The sequence below is a fragment of the Panulirus ornatus genome, chromosome 49 (genome assembly GCF_036320965.1).
Source record: "Panulirus ornatus isolate Po-2019 chromosome 49, ASM3632096v1, whole genome shotgun sequence".
Lineage (NCBI taxonomy): Eukaryota > Metazoa > Arthropoda > Malacostraca > Decapoda > Palinuridae > Panulirus > Panulirus ornatus.
The window spans coordinates 1672716-1692715 of record NC_092272.1 but is presented as its reverse complement, the minus strand read 5'-3'; the positions used below and the strand labels follow the sequence as shown (position 1 = coordinate 1692715).

General features: G+C 47.9%; 1 protein-coding gene across 3 annotated transcripts in view; it reads right to left on the bottom strand.

Moving 5' to 3' along the window:
• Positions 1 to 20000, bottom strand: part of LOC139764301 (uncharacterized) — a 256009-nt gene that overhangs the window by 196049 nt on the left and 39960 nt on the right. The window contains exon 1 of one of the 3 annotated variants that reach the window (XM_071690786.1): positions 6584 to 6684. The exons of the other annotated variants lie outside the window; for them this stretch is intronic. The gene's annotated coding sequence lies outside the window, so the exon portion shown is untranslated. Of the gene's footprint in view, positions 1 to 6583; positions 6685 to 20000 lie in introns of those variants that run through there. 3 annotated transcript variants of the gene reach the window in all.

Below are 20000 nucleotides of genomic sequence, written 5' to 3'. Positions count from 1 at the left end.
GTCTAAGGATCAGTCTTTGAAATTTGCTAAAAGTAAGTTAGGTGAGGTTGACTTAGATTTAGATGGGTTGTTTATATAGATATAAAAATCATCAGCTGGCCAGTGTATAAATCATGAAAATCACAGAAAACGGGAGCGAACTGCCATCTTAAACGACCTAATTCGTTCTAAGACACTAAACGACCATTTCCTTTCGGTACGCCCTCATTAACGAGGCAAAATAAATGATAAATTACAGTTTCTTTATCAACTAAAAGTAACTCATTTATTTCCTCCTTAAATCCATTTCCTATACCTTAAAATGTTAGAATTTCATTTATATGAATATCAATAAATATAACTACACAGGAATATCTTTAATTTAGTTGAGAAAATTAATATTTCTATATTTTTAGAAGAATTTGATGATATATCGAAAGTCTAGAAAATATAAGCCAGCTCCCAGTTCCTTTATTAACTAAAATAACTCATTTATTTCCTCCTAAATCTATATCCTATACCTTAAAATGTTAGAAATTTATTTATATAATTATCAATAAATAAAACTACATAGGAATATCTCTAATCTAGTTGAGAAAATTGGTATTTCTAAATTTTTAGAAGAATTTGACGATATATCGAAAGTCTAAAAAATATAAGTGGGTTCCAATAATATCGCTCGGGGGGTGAAAGGGGAGGGCGGGAAAGAGGAGGGAGGTGGGGCCTATAATGGCCGAGTCCATTCATCACGCGTGGGGGAGGAAAGGCGAAGGAGGGAGGAGTCTTCGACAGGCTCATTGACGGCCATGTTTAATGGCCTGTAGCCTAGTTCCCCCCCCACCTCACGGCGGAGGGGCGCGCGGTAGTAGTTCCGTAACGACCCGGGTCGTTCTGTGGCGTGACGTCAGCGCACAGCAGGGGGGGAGGGAAAGAAACCGAAACCGGTTGCGATAGAGGAACAGCACGATGCAACAAACAAACAAACAAACGCGTTCCGTCATCACTGTCACAGCGGAAGTATGCGGGTGGGTGCGCGCGCGCGCGCACCCACCCAACCAATGTCGACTGGCAACTCTTTCTAAACTCGTTTCTTAATCTGTACTTTCCCCTAACTCTAAATTACCCTTTTATCTCTATGGCTATACTCCTCTATTGACACGCTATAACCTATGAGGTAATTTGATTGATAATGATGGGTTATTTATGGGTAAATAATAGAGAATAGATAAGTGCGATGGCGAAGGGTGGCAGCTGTACCCCCAACAGCCTACGCTCTCTTGGCTTTCCCGGCGTCAGGGGGGAGGGAGGGAGGGAGGGAGGGGTCCCCCCATGGGTGGGTCCCCCTTCCTCCCTCTCTCCTCCTCCTCCTCCTCCCTCCTCCCTCCCTCCCTCCTTCCTCCACCACCTCCTCCCTCCTTCCTCCTCCCTCCTCCTCCCTTCCTCCTCCTCCTCCCTCCGCCTCCTCCCTCCTTCCTCCACCACCTCCTCCCTCCTTCCTCCTCCCTCCTCCTCCCTCCCTCCTCCTCCTCCTCCTCCTCCTCCTTCCTCCTCCCTTCCACCACCCTCCCTCCTGACCCCCGCTACAACGACCACCTCTCCCTCTCCCTCCTCTCCCTCACTCGCTCTCCCAGCCTCCTTACGACCATCGCCGTGTTATCTCTCCCTCTCACACTTAGAGATAGCAGGAAGAGAGATAGAGATAGAGATAATAGACAGAGATATACAGATACATACATATAGATATAGAGATATAGATATAGCAGAGCTCTCCCGCGCGTGTGCACAGAGCGATATAAAGAACCGTTGCTTTACCTTCGCCTTCCCACAACCCCCCCCTCCTCAACCCCCACACCTTCCCCCTCCTCAACCCCTCCCCCTCTTAAACCCCCCCTCCCCAGCACCACCCCCTTCCCCCTTCCCCCTTCCCTAGGCTACAAGGTAACGCCAGAACTACACACACACACACACACACACACACACACACAGCCGTTGGACGCTAAATGGCCATTGAGGAGGGGGGCAGCCAGCCTTTTAAAATGGCCGTACGTATCACAATGCGGCCAACAGTAGGTAGGAAGAAAATGGCCTTAGATGCCTTTTGCATCGCCCAACAGGTTAGTTAAACAGCCACCAGCCACGTGGTAAACAACACCCCCCCTCCCCCCCCCACCCACCCCCACACCCCCTTAAACCACCTAAATTCCAAAACCCCCCCCACCCTCACCCCTCCTTAAACCACCCCCCAACCCCCCCTTAAACTGTAACGGAATTTGACGTTGTTTTCCACCCCCGTATATAAACGGTCAAAAGCCCTCCCCCCACCTCTCCTCCCCCCATACAACTCAACCCCCCCTTCTCTCAAATGGCCAACTGAGCCATTAATAATATATTCTAAGGCCTTTAATAGAAAAAAAAGGGGGGGAGGGGAAAGGGGGTCATTCAGTTCTCCTCCCAATAGATCCAGTTCTATTTCGCGATTTTCGTCATCTATTCTGAACATATACTCTCCCCCTCCCAAGCGCACTTTCGTGTCATAATCACATCATCATCAGGGGAGACACAAGAGAGAAATATAACAGTCAGTTGATATACAACGAAGAGACGAAGCTACGACGCCATTTGGTAAACAACAGGGAAATGAAGCATTATAAGTTGCCAAGTGCACTTTCGTGTCATAATCACATCATCATCAGGGGAGACACAAGAGAGAAATATAACAGTCAGTTGATATACAACGAAGAGACGTAGCTAGGACGCCATTTGGTCAACATGTGATTGTCCAAAACACACAAACGAGCGTTTATAAACTTATTTTACAAATTTTATGAACAATAAAGTTATCTAATATGTATAGACCATCACTAATATTAAGATTATAATTCTTTGTGTATTTAATAATTAGAAGATTCAATGATATTTCTCTTAGTAACAGAGTTTAGAGTTAATAACTGAGATGGCATTACTCCAGTCAATACAATGATCATAGTTTTTAAAGTGATTAAAAGTTTTTAAAGTGATTAAACAAGGCATTTGATTCTTGTCCCGTTCTTATATTATATTTATGTTGCTTAAGTCTAACAGAAAGATCCTTACCAGTCTGACCGACGTGAAACTCATTACACAATTTGTACATGGCACTTTATAGATGCATCCAAGAGAATTTTTATGGTAAATTCCTAATTAAGATATTCTTTGTAGTATTATTGTTGCTGAAGGCAACATTTACATTATAGGATTTAAGTAACATGGGAAGTAAAGTGAAATTATTATTAAAAGGGAGAACTAAAAGATTCTTGGAGTCAATTGGAACTTATCGTGTTTCATTTCCCCATGGACTCATGGGAATATATATATATATATATATATATATATATATATATATATATATATATATATATATACTAAGTTCCCTTTCCTCTGTCTTATTTCACTACTGTAAGCTTCATACCACTTCTTCATCACTGACGATAAAACTACCCACTTAGCCACTTACACCCACCTATCACCCACCTACATCGATGGACTGTACCCACTGAAAGTCCTATACGAGCCCCCCCTCCCCACCTACACCTACACCCCACTTAACCACGTACCCCCTCCACCAACCCCATCACCCCCGCCACCACCTACATCTACACACCACTTAACCACATAACCCCTCCACCTACACCATCACCCCCACCACCTACACCTACACTTAACCACATACCCCCTCCACCAACACCATCACCACCTACACCCCACTTAACCACATACCCCCTCCACCTACACCATCATCACCCACCACCTACACCCTCACTAACCACATACCCCCTCCACCTACACCATCACCCCCGCCACCACCTACATCTACACACCACTTAACCACATAACCCCTCCACCTACACCATCACCCTCCACCACCTACACCTACACTTATCCACATACCCCCTCCACCAACACCATCACCACCTACACCCCACTTAACCACATACCCCCTCCACCAACACCATCACCACCCACCACCTACACCCCACTTAACCACATACCCCCTCCACCTACACCATCATCACCCACCACCTACACCTCACTTAACCACATACCCCCTCCACCAACACCATCACCCCCCACCACCTACACCTACACTTAACCACATACCCCCTCCACCAACACCATCACCCCCCACCACCTACACCTACATCATCACCCCCGCCACCACCTACATCTACACCTCACTTAACCACATACCCCCTCCACCTACACCATCACCCCCACCACCTACACCCCACTTAACCACGTACCCCCTCCACCTACACCATCACCCCCCACCACCTACACCTCACTTAACCACATACCCCATCCATCAACACCATCATCACCCACCACCTACACCTCACTTAACCACATACCCCCTCCACCTACACCATCACCCCCCACCACCTACACCCCACTTAACCACGTACCCCCTCCACCTACACCATCAACCCCCACCACCTACACCTCACTTAACCACATACCCCATCCACCAACACCATCACCCCCACCACCTACACCCCACTTAACCACATACCCCCTCCACCTACACCATCATCACCCACCACCTACACCCTCACTTAACCACGTACCCCCTCCACCTACACCATCACCCCCCACCACCTACACCTCACTTAACCACATACCCCATCCACCAACACCATCACCCCCACCACCTACACCCCACTTAACCACATACCCCCTCCACCTACACCATCATCACCCACCACCTACACCTCACTTAACCACATACCCCCTCCACCTACACCATCACCCCCACCACCTACACCTCACTTAACCACATACCCCATCCACCAACACCACCACCCCCCACCACCTACACCTACACTTAACCACATACCCCATCCACCTACACCATCACCCCCCACCACCTACACCTACACTTACCCACATACCCCATCCACCTACACCATCACCCCCCACCACCTACACCTACACTTACCCACATACCCCCATCCACCTACACATCACCCCCCACCACCTACACCTACACTTACCCACATACCCCATCCACCTACACCATCACCCCCCACCACCTACACCTACACTTACCCACATACCCCCATCCACCTACACCATCACCCCCCACCACCTACACCTACACTTACCCACATACCCCCTCCACCAACACCATCACCCCCCACCACCTACACCTACACTTAACCACGTACCCCCCTCCACCTACACCATCACCCCCCACCACCTACACCTACACTTAACCACATACCCCATCCACCTACACCATCACCCCCACCACCTACACCTACACTTACCCACATACCCCCTCCACCAACACCATCACCCCCCACCACCTACACCTACACTTAACCATGTACCCCCCTCCACCTACACCATCACCCCCACCACCTACACCTCACTTAACCACATACCCCATCCACCAACACCATCATCACCCACCACCTACACCTCACTTAACCACATACCCCCTCCACCAACACCATCACCCCCCACCACCTACACCTACACTTAACCATGTACCCCCCTCCACCTACACCATCACCCCCACCACCTACACCTCACTTAACCACATACCCCATCCACCAACACCATCATCACCCACCACCTACACCTCACTTAACCACATACCCCCTCCACCAACACCATCACCCCCCACCACCTACACCTACACTTAACCACGTACCCCATCCACCAACATCACTCAACTACTTCAGTGTAATGACATTCGAGTACCTCATTAGCCTTGGGGGTCGTTAAGCGAAGGTAATTACCACACACGATGCCCCCTCCCCCTCTTAAAAGCCCCCCCCAGAGGGAAATCGGGTTGAAGGGGGGGAAGAGAGGGGGAGGAGGGGGGTATATGATGACAAGAGAAGGTAGAAATCAACTCAGAATCATAAGAGAAGGACGATCGAATATCAGAACACCGTGAGAAACTCATAAACTCAGACCACAAGTGAGGTATTACAGAGACACGACCCCCCACCCCCTTAAACCACACCTCCTCCCCCCACACACCCCTTCTCCTCCTCGTCCCACACACCCACATACACCCACATACACACCCTAGCCTTGGTCAACACAGGATACATTCCATAAAACCGAAATGAAATTGATATAATAAAAAATCAAAATGAAAGCCAAAGAAAATAACTGAGGACTGTTGATTGTAACTCACACATGGGCAAATTCATACACATAAAAAAGGGGGGAAAGCCAAAGAAAATAACTGAGGACTGTTGAGTGTAACTCACACATGGGACTTGTGGGCAAATTGATATACATAATAAAAAGAAAAGTGAAACCCAAAGAAAATAACTGAGGACTGTTGATTGTATGACACACTGGACTTGTGGGCAAACTGATATACATAAAATAAAGAAAAATGAAACCCAAAGAAAATAACTGAGGACTGTTGATTGTAACTCACACATGGGACTTGTGGGCAAATTGATATACATAAAAAAAGGGGAAAGCCAAAGAAAATAACTGAGGACTGTTGATTGTATCTCACACATGGGCAAATTGATATACATAAAAAAGAAAAGTGAAAGCCAAAGAAAATAACTGAGGACTGTTGATTGTAACTCACACATGGGACTTGTGGGCGATGGGTGAGATCGCCTCTACCCCCCTTCTACCACAACTGGTAGTGTGAGGACAGGTCACCACACACTACACCCTCGGTCGTACCTGCAAGGGAAAAAGAGCAGCGTGTTAGACCAACGGGTCTGCTTGTGGTGCCTTAGTGCAGGTGTCGAATGTCGGTTAATCTTGGGAAATCCTGGTGTGTGTGTGTGTGTGTGTGTGTGTCTGTGTGTGTGTGTGTGTGTGTGTGTGTGTGTGTGTGAAGGGACATAACTCATTTATTGATCTAACGACAGACAGACACTGGTAATAAATGGAATCAAAAGATATGATGACCAGGAAAGTAAATAAGATGGCTTTTGAACAATCAGTCAGTCTTTGCACAAATGGAAATGTCGATACAAATGGAAATGTCGATACAAATGGAAATGTCGATACAAATGGAAATGTCGATACAAATGGAAATGTCGATACAAATGGAAATGTCGATACAAATGGAAATGTCGATACAAATGGAAATGTCGATACAAATGGAAATGTCGATACAAATGGAAATGTCGATACAAATGGAAATGTCGATACAAATGGAAATATCGATACAAATGGAAATGTCGATACAAATGGAAATGTCGATACAAATGGAAATGTCGATACAAATGGAAATATCGATAATGAGATCAACTCTAATTGGAATCATGGCACCGAACTGCCACTTGGGGACGAGGGATCTCTCTGGTGGCATGAGTTGACGGTGGCGAGAATGGTGGCTGGGGTAATGGCTTGGGGAGATGAGCCGGGAGGGACGTAATGTATGGAGCATGTTTAAAAAGGTGGACTCCCCTCCCACCCGAGAATGAGCTTGGCTGCTACCTCCTGCATTTGTTCTAATTGCCACAGTCATGTGGTGGTTCAGGGGAGGGGAAAAACCCACCTTGGTGTCAGCTCCCAACACCGTGTCAAAGGCTCACACCACAAGCCTCCCCTTCCTTCATAATGAACCTCCAAACGACGTTCTAAGCGGGACTCACACGGGCATCGAACCCTGACCCATCGGCATCCCTTTCCATTTCGCGGAGGAGGCGTCGTCGACTGGGCCTGTGATCCAAAGCGCCTGGCGTCCACGGTGTGGTATACGGGGAGGGACGTGGGTGCGACAGATCCCAATGAGGGAGGAGGGGGGGGCAGGGGGGGCCAGTGCCGCACCCTAACCCCCCTTCTTTCCGCCAAGGGTGCGGCAGTGGGAGTTTTGCGGTGTGGGCTGCGGCCACAGAGAGAGAGAGAGAGACACTCGAGGATCCTGGGAGCCCGCTCCCCATGTGCAAAGAGATCCCAGTGTGGGTTAACCACTGCGGTATACAGATCCCACACCTCGCCCACCTACCGAACCTCACCTGCCCACCTACTGAACCTCACCTGCCCACCTACCGAACCTCACCTGCCCACCTACTGAACCTCACCTGCCCAACTTCACCTACCCAACCTCGCCTACAGCCCCACCTACCTACCCCACCTACCTCCACCTACCTAAACCCCCACCTATCTATAGCCCCACCTACCTGAAGCCCCACCTATCCAACCCCCACCTACCTAAACCCCACCTACCTAAAGCCCTACCTATCTACAACCCCACCTACCTACCCAAACCCCACCTACATCCCCACCTACAGCCCCACCTACCCAACCTCACCTACCCAACCCCCACCTATCTACAGCCCCACCTACCAACAACCCCACCTACCTACAACCCCACCTACCCAACCCCCACCTACAGCCCCACCTACCCAAACCCCACCTATCTACAACCCCACCTACAACCCCATCTACAGCCGATTCTTGGCTGGGGTTTATGTACGACGGTACGACCTTTGTGTACGACGGTACTACCATTATGTACGACGGTACGACCATTATGTTCGACGGTACGACCATTATGTACGACGGTACGACCATTATGTACGACGGTACGACCATTATGTACGACGGTACGACGATTGTGTACGACGGTACGACCATTATGTACGACCCCTGGGTATGATGACCTGGTCTTTGACCTTCGTCTGCATGATTGGGGGGGAGGTGACCTCAAGGGTGGGGGTGGGGGGGAGGGGGTGTTGACCCTTCCAGTACACAGGGGGGGGGGGGAGGGGTGGAGGTCACTTCCTTCCTACACTGCCTTTCTCTTCCTTCATTTCTGCCCTTCCTTCATGCTCTCTCTCTCTCTCTCTCTCTCTCTCTCTCTCTCTCTCTCTCTCTCTCTTAAACCCCCTGGTTGGGGTTTAAGGGGGGGAGAAATGGGTTTATTGATTAGGGGGAATACTGGTAAAAAGGGGGGGTCGGGTGGGGGTGGGGGCTATGGCAAGGGGCCGGTCTAAGGGCTGCCCTTAAAGGATTTGGGCCACCCGTCCCTTCACTAAGGTGACTGCCCTTAATTAAGGGGTCAGTGCCACCTGTCCTTTATGAAGGGCCAGACAAAGGATGCCCTTAATTAAGGGGTCAGTGCCACCTGTCCTTTATAAAGGGCCAGACAAGGGATGCCCTTAATTAAGGGGTCAGTGCCACATGTCCTTTATCAAGGGCCAGACAAGGGATGCCCTTAATTAAGGGGTCAGTGCCACATGTCCTTTAATAAGGGCCAGACAAGGGCTACCCTTAATTAAGGGGTCAGTGCCACATGTCCTTTATAAAGGGCCAGACAAGGGCTGCCCTTAATTAAGGGGTCAGTGACACCTGTCCTTTATAAAGGGCCAGACAAGGGAAGCCCTTAATTAAGGGGTCAGTGCCACATGTACTTTATCAAGGGCCAGACAAAGGGCTGCCCTTAAAAGGCTCAGGGCCAGGACTAAGGGCTTCCCTTATTTCGTACCATTACCCTAAACCCATATCCATACTCATCTACCACAACCACAGTAATATCTATTAGAAAAGGGAAAGTGAATATAATCTTCATTAACTTTAAAGTTACTTTACAGTAATATTCTCCCTTACTTACAATATCTAGAATTAAGAATATCTTAATATTCAAATATTTTCGATATTCGTCCACACCAGACGCCATGAATCTCCCGCCAAAATTCCCATGAGAAATGGAACGAAGAAAATATGGGAGAATACAACCATATGTTTGGTGATCCCTCACGGCCGAAAATCTCGTTAAAAAAACGTGGACGAAGAGCCGTAATGTAAGGAGCATGTAAGCCGAGACGCCTGGCTTATGACACGATACACACAGTTGCCATATAGTAATAACATTCGGGAAATATTCCACATATTTCTCTTCATGGCAACTGCATGACACTCCATGACACCACGCTTGTCACCTCATGACATACCCTTAACTACCCGCTCATGACGGGTCATAAAGCCAGCCTGTCATTACTAATGGAATAGTAGGAAAAAAAAAGAAAAGATATATGGAAAGGAATTCTGGGCGTGCCTGGCAACTCGAGTGATGACGTATACGGGGTCACTATGAGCCGTGGTCTTGGGCGACCCCTATACAAGGACAATATAGCCTATATGACCTATAAGAACCGTCTAGAACACCCGAGGGAAGATCCTATAACATCCAACGGGTGACTATATACATATATACAAATATAGAGATATATAATGACGTCAGGTTATATATAGATTTGGAATGATAACTCCGGGTCTAACCAAGAAACTAGTGGAATGAACCACCAGGAGGGAAGGGGAGGGAAGGGAAGGGGTGAGAGAGAGAGAGAGAGAGAGAGAGAGAGAGAGAGAGAGAACTCCTCCCCCCCCAACCTGGGTTCGAACGCACAGCGTTGCGACGCTCTACGTCGACTAACGCAAGCAAAGCTAACGGTATACACTCCCCCCCCTCCCCTCCCCCCTTCCTCATGCGCCCGTTGAAACAGCAACAGGAAACAGAGGACGCAACAGGGAAAAAGTACACACACACATATATATATATATATATATATATATATATATATATATATATAGAGAGAGAGAGAGAGAGAGAGAGAGAGAGAGAGAGAGAGAGAGAGAGACAGATAGACAGACAAACAGATAGATGGATATATAGGCAGATAGATAAATAGATAAACAGATAGATAGATAAACAGACAGATAGACAGACAAACAGATAGATGGATATATAAGCAGATAGATAAATAGATAAACAGATAGATAGATAAACAGATAGACAGACAGATAAACAGATAGATGGATATATAAGCAGATAGATAAATAGATAAACAGATAGATAGATAAACAGACAGATAGACAGACAGATAAACAGATAGATGGATATATAAGCAGATAGATAAATAGATAAACAGATAGATAGATAAACAGACAGATAGACAGACAGATAAACAGATAGATGGATATATAGGTAGACAGATAGATAAATATACAGATCGATAGATAGACAAACAGATAGATAGATAGACAGATAGATAGATAGATAGATTGAAACAATGTTAGGGGAAAGAAAACTGAAAATGATCTTGAGTGAAAATGTAAGTATTTGAGGTGAACATGAGAATGCGAGCAGTGAATGTGAGTGAAGGTGAGCGTGTATGTGACCGGCTGAAGGACAGTCATGTTCTTCACAATCACTTCTGAGACTTGGAGTGAACAGTGAGCGAGAAAGTGAAGAATAATGTGTTCTTTCTCATGTTCTCTGCTTCCCTACTGAACATGAGCCTTGTTCTCTTGTCATGTTCTCTGCTTCCCTACTGAACATGAGCCTTGTTCTCTTGTCATGTTCACTGCTTCCCTACTGAACATGAACTTTGTTCTCTTGTCATGTTCTCTGCTTCCCTACTGAACATGAGCCTTGTTCTCTTGTCATGTTCTCTGCTTTCCTACTGAACATGAGCCTTGTTCTCTTGTCATGTTCTCTGCTTCCCTACTGAACATGAACTTTGTTCTCTTGTCATGTTCTCTGCTTCCCTACTGAACATGAGCCTTGTTCTCTTGTCATGTTCTCTGCTTCCCTACTGAACATGAGCCTTGTTCTCTTGTCATGTTCACTGCTTCCCTACTGAACATGAGCCTTGTTCTCTTGTCATGTTCTCTGCTTCCCTACTGAACATGAGCCTTGTTCTCTTGTCATGTTCTCTGCTTCCCTACTGAACATGAGCCTTGTTCTCTTGTCATGTTCACTGCTTCCCTACTGAACATGAACTTTGTTCTCTTGTCATGTTCTCTGCCTCCCTACTGAACATGAGCCTTGTTCTCTTGTCATGTTCTGTGCTACCATGAAAATGAACCCTGCCACGGGGTTCGAACCCCAGAACCCCTCCATTTCGCATTTCCTCAATGGCACAGTTGAACGCCTGCGTTCAACTGTGGAAAGTGAACGCGGGCCCGGTGCGAACGGCCTCTTTCATCCGCTGGAAAGTGAACGCCCCTCTGAAACACAGGGGTGAACGCCCTCATTCCTGGGGGGAGTGGGGGGGGGGTAGGTTGGAAGTGAACGCCCCGCCTCTCTCTCTCTCTCTCTCTCTCTCTCTCTCTCTCTCTCTCTCTCTCTCTCTCCTACCTATTTGTTACCTCCCCCTTTCTTATTCTCCCTTTCCCTATTTTCACACTACGTACCCTATTTCAACCATTTGCCATCCCTATTTCTCCCTATTTATCCACTATCTCTCTCTCTCTCTCTCTCTCTCTCTCTCTCTCTCTCTCTCTCTCTCTCTCTCTCTCTCTCTCTCTCTCTCTCTATTTTCACACTACGTACCCTATTTCAACCATTTGCCACCCCCTCTTCTTCCCTATTTACCCACCGTCTCCCCCTCTCCCTATTTTCACATTACGTACCCTATTTCAACCACTTGCCATCCCTATTTCTCCCTATTTATCCTCTCTCTCTCTCTCTCTCTCTCTCTCTCTCTCTCTCTCTCTCCCTATTTTCACACTACGTACCCTATTTCAACCATTTGCCATCCCTTTCTCCCTATTTATCCACTATCTCCCTCTCTCTCTCCTTATTCTCCCTTTCCCTATTTTCACACTACGTACCCTATTTCACAATTTGCCATCCCTATTTCTCCCTATTTATTTACCATTTGCCACCCCTCTTTCTCCCTATTTATTCACCATCTACATCTTCCCTATTTATCTCTACTTACTCACCACTACCTTCTTTCTTTTCCCCATTTCTCATCCCTATTTCTCTACTTTCTCAATTTCCCCTATTCCCCGTACCACATCCCTCCCCTATTTCCTCATTTCCCATCCTCATTTCACCCTATTTCCATACCACCTCTTTCCCATTCCCCTAACTCCCTCCTCTTCCCTATTTACCCACATACCCCTTCCCTACTTGCCCATTAATGGACTAGCCCCATTAGAAAGCTCTGACCCCGACCCCGGATTTGACCCAGGGGAGTAATTGGCGACAGAAAACGGGAGACGGGGACGGGGGGAAACTGCTATAGACCAAAATGACTTTAAGCGCCCATAAATAAAACATTATAGTTAGTGTAAAAAAACTCACAAATAAATATAAAGTAAAGAGGAAAATAAAGATAAATGAAAATAAATATAAGGAAGTTTGATACGATAAATGAGAAGAATAAATGAAGTTTGATACAATAAATGAGAAGAATAAATGAAGTTTGATACTATAAATGAGAATAATAAATGAAGTTTGATACGATAAATGAGGAGAATATAATGAAGTTTGATACGATAAATGAGAAGATTAAATGAAGTTTGATACGATAAATGAGAAGAATAAATGAAGTTTGATACGATAAATGAAAATGATAAATGAAGTTTGATACTATAAATGAGAATAATAAATGAAGTTTGATACGATAAATGAGAAGATTAAATGAAGTCGATATGATAAACGAGAATAAATAAAGTCGATACGATAAATGACGACACGATAAATGAGAATAAACGAAAATACAAAAAAATCTCGATACGAAACACGAGAATATATAGAAAACGAAACGAGGCGACAAAAAACGAACGAATAATTATAAAAATCATTAAAATAAAAAAAGAAGATAAATGATAATGATAAATAATAATGATAATTGAACAAGAAAACAAGAATGACATTAATTACACATACAGGAAGAGAAAGGGGGCGACCATTATAGATAAGAGAGATTACACTGATGACAGAGGAAGTGGTAAATGGTAGGGGGAAGTGAGAGATAATGAGAGAAAACGGGGGGAGGGGGGAATGACTCGTGACGTCACACGTCATTACAGACGACGGGAAGGGAGAGAGGGAAGGGAAGGGAGATGAGGGGGGGGAGAGTGAAGGGAAGGGAGTGGGGGAAGGGAGTGGGGGAAGGGAGAGTGAAGGGATAGTGAAGGGAGAGGATGGAAGGGAGGGGAGGGAAGGGAGGGGAGGGAAGGGAGAAGAGGGAAGGAAGAGGGGGAAGGAAGGGAGAGGAGGAAAGGAAGAGGGGGGAAGGGAGAGGGGAGAAGGGAGAGGAGGGAAGGGAGAGTGAAGGGATAGGGAAGGGAGATGGAAGGGAAGGGAGAGGAGGAAGTAAAGGGGGGGGGGTGTGAATAATGGCCAGAGCAATGAAAATGGGAATGCGGGTTGACACAGGAGATAGATAAGAAAAATACTGATAAGAAGATAAGAAAGGGAGGGGCAGGATGGGGGGGGGGGGATGATAACAGATAGTGGGTGGGGGATGGGAAAGAAGTGAATGCAATGAATGAAATATGAATGAAGCGGGAAAATGAAAGAAGAAAATATTAGTTACCTAATATAATTCTTTAATATCTACCCTGTCCACTTATCTAAGTATAATACTCTACTATCTACCCTGTCTACTTATTCAACTTTAATACTCTAATATCTACCCAATCTACCTATTTACCTATGACACTACTATCTACCCTGTCTACTTATTCAACTTTAATACTCTAATATCTACCCAATCTACCTATTTACCCATAATACTCTACTATCTACCCTGTTTACCTATCTATCTATAATACTAATATCTACCCTGTCTACCGATCTATCTATAATTCACTATCTACCCTGTCTACCTATCTATATCTATAATTCTCTACCTACCCTATATACCCATTTACCTATAATCCTCTAATATCTACCCTGTCTATCTATCTATCACTCTATATTTCTATCTATCGTAGAACCATGGGTACGAAATTCTACAATCAATAGAACTCTCCAACCTCACTTTAAGAACCCCTGTGCGTTCAAAATCAATATAGCTCCCGCAAATCAGAACCTCGAACCTTCGGTCTGAACCCTTTTGAACCTCTGGAGGACCTTATGGTCCAAATACAAGACCATTTCTTACTATTTTCGAACCATCTAGAAAAACTGAATTGAACCTTTTGAACCGTGGGAGAACCCGCGTTCTAAATAAACGCCCCCAGAAAAACAGAACTCTGCTATAACCTTCAATTCTGAGATTGAACCCCCCAAGGGACAAGGGGGGGAGGGGGGGAGGGTAGAAGGGGAGGGTGTGTGTGTGTGTGTGTGTGTGTGTGTGTGTGTGTGTGTGTGTGTGTGTGTGTGTGTGTGTGTGTGTGTGTGTGTGTGCTAGGTTCACTTTCTCTTCCACTGATCTACCCAACAATTTGAGTTGAACCCGGTGTTCATAATCTCACAAAGGTTCTTAAGTGTTCTGAACTCCATGTGAGGTTCTGATGATATTCTAAGGTTCTATTTTTTCTATATACTTCTGGGGTTCAGCCGAGGTTCAACAGTTTTGTAGTTCAAAGGTTTGTCTGAGGTTCTAAGGTTTACGTCAGACTTTAAGGGTTTAATTTGGAGTTCTAAGGTTCAAGTGGAAACATGAGTTCAGAAATGTTCAACTTAGTGGTTCTAAGATTCACGTGGGGGTTCTGAAGTTCACATAAGACTGCAGGGGTTAGGTTAGGTTTAATCTTCTACACTGAGGTTCTAAGGCTCATTCTAAAAGTTTCAAGGTTCATAAAGATATCTAAGATTCATTTAAAGTTCCAGGGTTCACTCAAGGTTCCACAATTTCCATGGAACTTTAAGGCTCAATTCAGGCTATAAGGTTCAAACAGGGTTCCACGGTTTGTACACAATTCCAAAGGTTCAAAATACGTTTAGTTTTAACTCAAGGTTCCAGAACTCGCATAAGGCTCAAGTTTCACTCAAAGTTCTAAGGTTCACATTAAGTCCCATGTTCAAGTTCACACCTAAAAGATCAAAATTCATCTTAGGTTCTATGCCTCCCAAAAAGGTTCAAAATATACAATGGGGTTTCCATGTGAACTTAAGGTTTTTCAAAGGTTCTCTTCTACCTATGGCGCCCTGTATACCATAAGCCCTGTATACCATATACAGTTACAGAACTTAAATGAACCTAAAATAAGTAGATGGAAGTTAAAGGGGGGTTCAAGTATCTATAGCTAAGGGTTCAAATACTCAAGTGAACACTAAGTTCTACATAGAGCTTTCCAGAGCGGGTTCTATCTATTGAACTTGAACCCTTTTAGATATACAGGATTAAACCTTAAGACCCTGATGAGGTTCAAAGTCTACGGAGACCTGTCTACCTTTGTAAGGTTCAAAGTCTATCTAGGTCTGTATAGAACCTTTTAGGTTTAAAGTTTACGTATCTCTATATAGAACCTTTATAAGGTTCAAAGTCTACGTATCTCTATATAGAACCTTTATAAGGTTCAAAGTCTACGTAGATCTATATAGAGGCTTAACAAAGGTTCAATGTCTACCTCAGTCTGTATAGAACCTTTATAAGGTTCAAAGTCTACGTAAGGTCATCTTAGAACCCTTATAAAGTTCAGAGTCCAAGGAGGTACGTTTAGAACCTTTATAAAGTTCAAAGTTCAATCGTGTTACGATGGTCAAACACGTTGGCGAGCGAAGGAATTTCACTGATGGAATTTAAACTTATTCAGCTGTGACGGGATTGTGACGCAGGTGTGACGGAGCTATAACAAGGGGCAATGTGACGGAGCTGTGACATGAATGTGTGTGTGTGTGTGACGCAAGGGTGATGGACTTGTCAAAAGGCAATGTGACGGGGTTGTGACGAAGCTCTAACAAGGCAATGTGACGGGGTTGTGACGAAGCTGTAACAAGGCAATGTGACGGGGTTGTGACGAAGCTGTAACAAGGCAATGTGACGGCGTTGTGACGAAGCTGTAACAAGGCAATGTGACGGGGTTGTGACGAAGCTGTAACAAGGCAATGTGACGGCGTTGTGACGAAGCTGTAACAAGGCAATGTGACGGGGTTGTGACGAAGCTGTAACAAGGCAATGTGACGGCGTTGTGACGAAGCTGTAACAAGGCAATGTGACGGGGTTGTTGTGACGAAGCTGTAATAAGGCAATGTGACGGCGTTGTGACGCGAGGCTCGACTCTATAACTCCCCCCATACAATCACAACCATCACCCCAAATACCATCCCCCCTCTACAACCTTCCCCCCCCAAACACCATATCCCCCACCTCAACCTCTCATCTCCCCCCCACCTCAACCTCTCATCTCCCCCCCACCTCAACCTCTCATCTCCCCCCACCTCAACCTCTCATCTCCCCCCCCACCTCAACCTCTCATCTCCCCCCACCTCAACCTCTCATCTCCCCCCACCTCAACCTCTCATCTCCCCCCACCTCAACCTCTCATCTCCCCCCCACCTCAACCTCTCATCTCCCCCCCACCTCAACCTCTCATCTCCCCCCACCTCAACCTCTCATCTGCCCCCCACCTCAACCTCTCATCTCCCCCCACCTCAACCTCTCATCTCCCCCCACCTCAACCTCTCATCTCCCCCCCACCTCAACCTCTCATCTCCCCCCCACCTCAACCTCTCATCTCCCCCCACCTCAACCTCTCATCTCCCCCCCACCTCAACCTCTCATCTCCCCCCCACCTCAACCTCTCATCTCCCCCCCACCTCAACCTCTCATCTCCCCCAGTAGACATTGAACCTCCCCCTCCCCAAGGGAGTGCCAGTGCTCCAACAGATAACCTCCCCCCCTCCCCCTCCCCCCCTCCTCAACTATCGACTTTCCACTCACGACCCAGAGAGAGGGGAGTTGGGGGGAGGGGGAGGGGGGCAGTATTAGCTGGGGGGGAGGAGCGTCTGTGTGTGTGTGTGTGTGTGTGTGTGTGTGTGTGTGTGTGTGTGTGTGTGTGTGTGTTGCAGAGGGGGAGGGAGGGGAGGGTAGTATAGGGGGGGGGGGAGAAGAGGGCCAATTGCTCGAGAACCAACTTTCTAACAGCCAGGGGCCACTCCCCTCCCCCTCCCCCTCCTCCCCTCCCCAGACGGTGGTGGGGAGTTGGGGAGGGGGAGGGGGAGGGGAGGGGGAGAAGTCATTAGAGGTTATAAGGGGTCAAACCGGGGAGAGGAGGAGGAGGGGGGGGGGGAGTTGTGGTGGTGCCACACTGGGGGGGTCATAGGGGTGTTTGTATTAGGGGGAGAGAGAGAGAGAGAGAGAGAGAGAGAGAGAGAGAGAGAGAGAGAGAGAGAGAGAGAGAGAGAGAGAGAGAGAGAGAATGTGAGGTCGGAAGATGAGGGTGGGGGTTGGGGAGGTTGGGGGGTGGTGGGGGGGTTGTTATGCGTGTGTGTGTGTGTGTGTGTGTGTGTGTGTTGTCGTACTCCCCCCTCCCTCCCCACTGTATATATACGTACATGTGTACGTCTTCTTTCCCCCACCAAGTTCACATCCAGGCGACAGGATGGTGGGTTTGTGCGCAGTGCGACAGGATGGTGGGTTTGTGCGCAGTGCGACAGGATGGTGGGTTTGTGCGCAGTGCGACAGGATGGTGGGTTTGTGCGCAGTGCGACAGGATGGTGGGTTTGTGCGCAGTGCGACAGGATGGTGGGTTTGTGCGCAGTGCGACAGGATGGTGGGTTTGTGCGCAGTGCGACAGGATGGTGGGTTTGTGCGCAGTGCGACAGGATGGTGGGTTTGTGCGCAGTGCGACAGGATGGGGGGTTTGTGCGCAGTGCGACAGGATGGTGGGTTTGTGCGCAGTGCGACAGGATGGTGGGTTTGTGTGCGCACTTTTCCAGTGTTACGGTCAACAGAGGCAGCCACCAAAGGGGGGGAGGGGAGGGCGATACGCTACACTCACACTCCCTCCCCCCTCCCCCCCTCCCGTCACGCAAGCTGGCCCCCCCCCCTCCACCACTGTACATGGGAATACCCACCTATCAGTGGTGACCCACCCCCCCTACCACCACCACTGCAACCACTGTATCTACACCAGCACCACTGGATCACAACCAACCACCACTGCACCACCACTGTGGATCACAACCCACAACTACACCACAGTAGACCACAAACCACCACCACCACAGTGGATCACAACCCACCACCACCACCACAGTGGATCACAACCCACCACCACCACTGTGGATCACAACCAACCAGCACCACTGTAGATCACAACCCACCACCACCACCACAGTGGATCACAACCCACTACACCACCACTGTAGATCACAACCCACCAATGGACCACCACCACTGTAGATCACAACCCACCACCACAGTGGATCACAACCCACCAGGAGGGTGGGTGGGTGGGTGGGTAGCAATCAGCGCCAAACCCTTGCCGTGCATCACATCTTCCACACTAACACATTCAATAACACATCGTAACCCCTTGTGGTGGTGGAGGGGGGGTTGTGGTGGAGGGGGGGAGGGGGTTGTGGTGGAGGGTGGGGTGGAAGGGGGGAGGGGGTTGTGGTGGAGGGTGGGGGGAGGGGGTTGTGGTGAAGGGGGAGGGGGGTTGTGGTGGACATGGTGGAGGTCGTGGAGGTGGAGTGGTGGTAGGGGCGGAGGGGGTTGTGGTGGAGATGGTGGAGGTCGTGGTGGTGGAGGGTGGGGGGGGGTTGTGGTGGGGATGGTGGAGGTCGTGGTTGTGGAGTGATGGAGGTCGTGGTGGTGGAGTGGCGGAGGGTGGGGGAGGGGGTTGTGGTGGAGATGGTGGTGGAGTGGTGGTGGGGAGGGAGGCCCACCAACCAGGAAGCCCCCCCTGAGTTCGCTTGATGGTGGAGAGAGTGTTGGAGATGGGGTGTTGATGGTGGTGGAGGGGTTAGTGTTGGGGGTGTGATGGTGGTGGAGGGGTTAGTGTTGGAGGCAGTGTTGGTGGTGGGGGAGTGAGACAGGAGGCTCCTTAGTTCGTTTCATGGTGGAGAGAGTGTTGGAGAGGGTGTGATGGTGGTGGAGGGGTTAGTGTTGGAGGAGGAGAGGGGAGAGTGTTGGAGGCAGTGTTGGTGTTGGTGGGGGAGTGAGACAGGAAACCCCTTGGTTCGGTTGACCAGTCACGCGTACCACCTACCTTGTGTGGCGCTACACCCTCCACCCACTACACCCACCCTCCACCCACTACACCCAACCTCCACCATACACACTCCACCCACTACACACTCCACCCTCTACACCCTCCACCCGCTACACACTCCACCCTCCACCCACAAC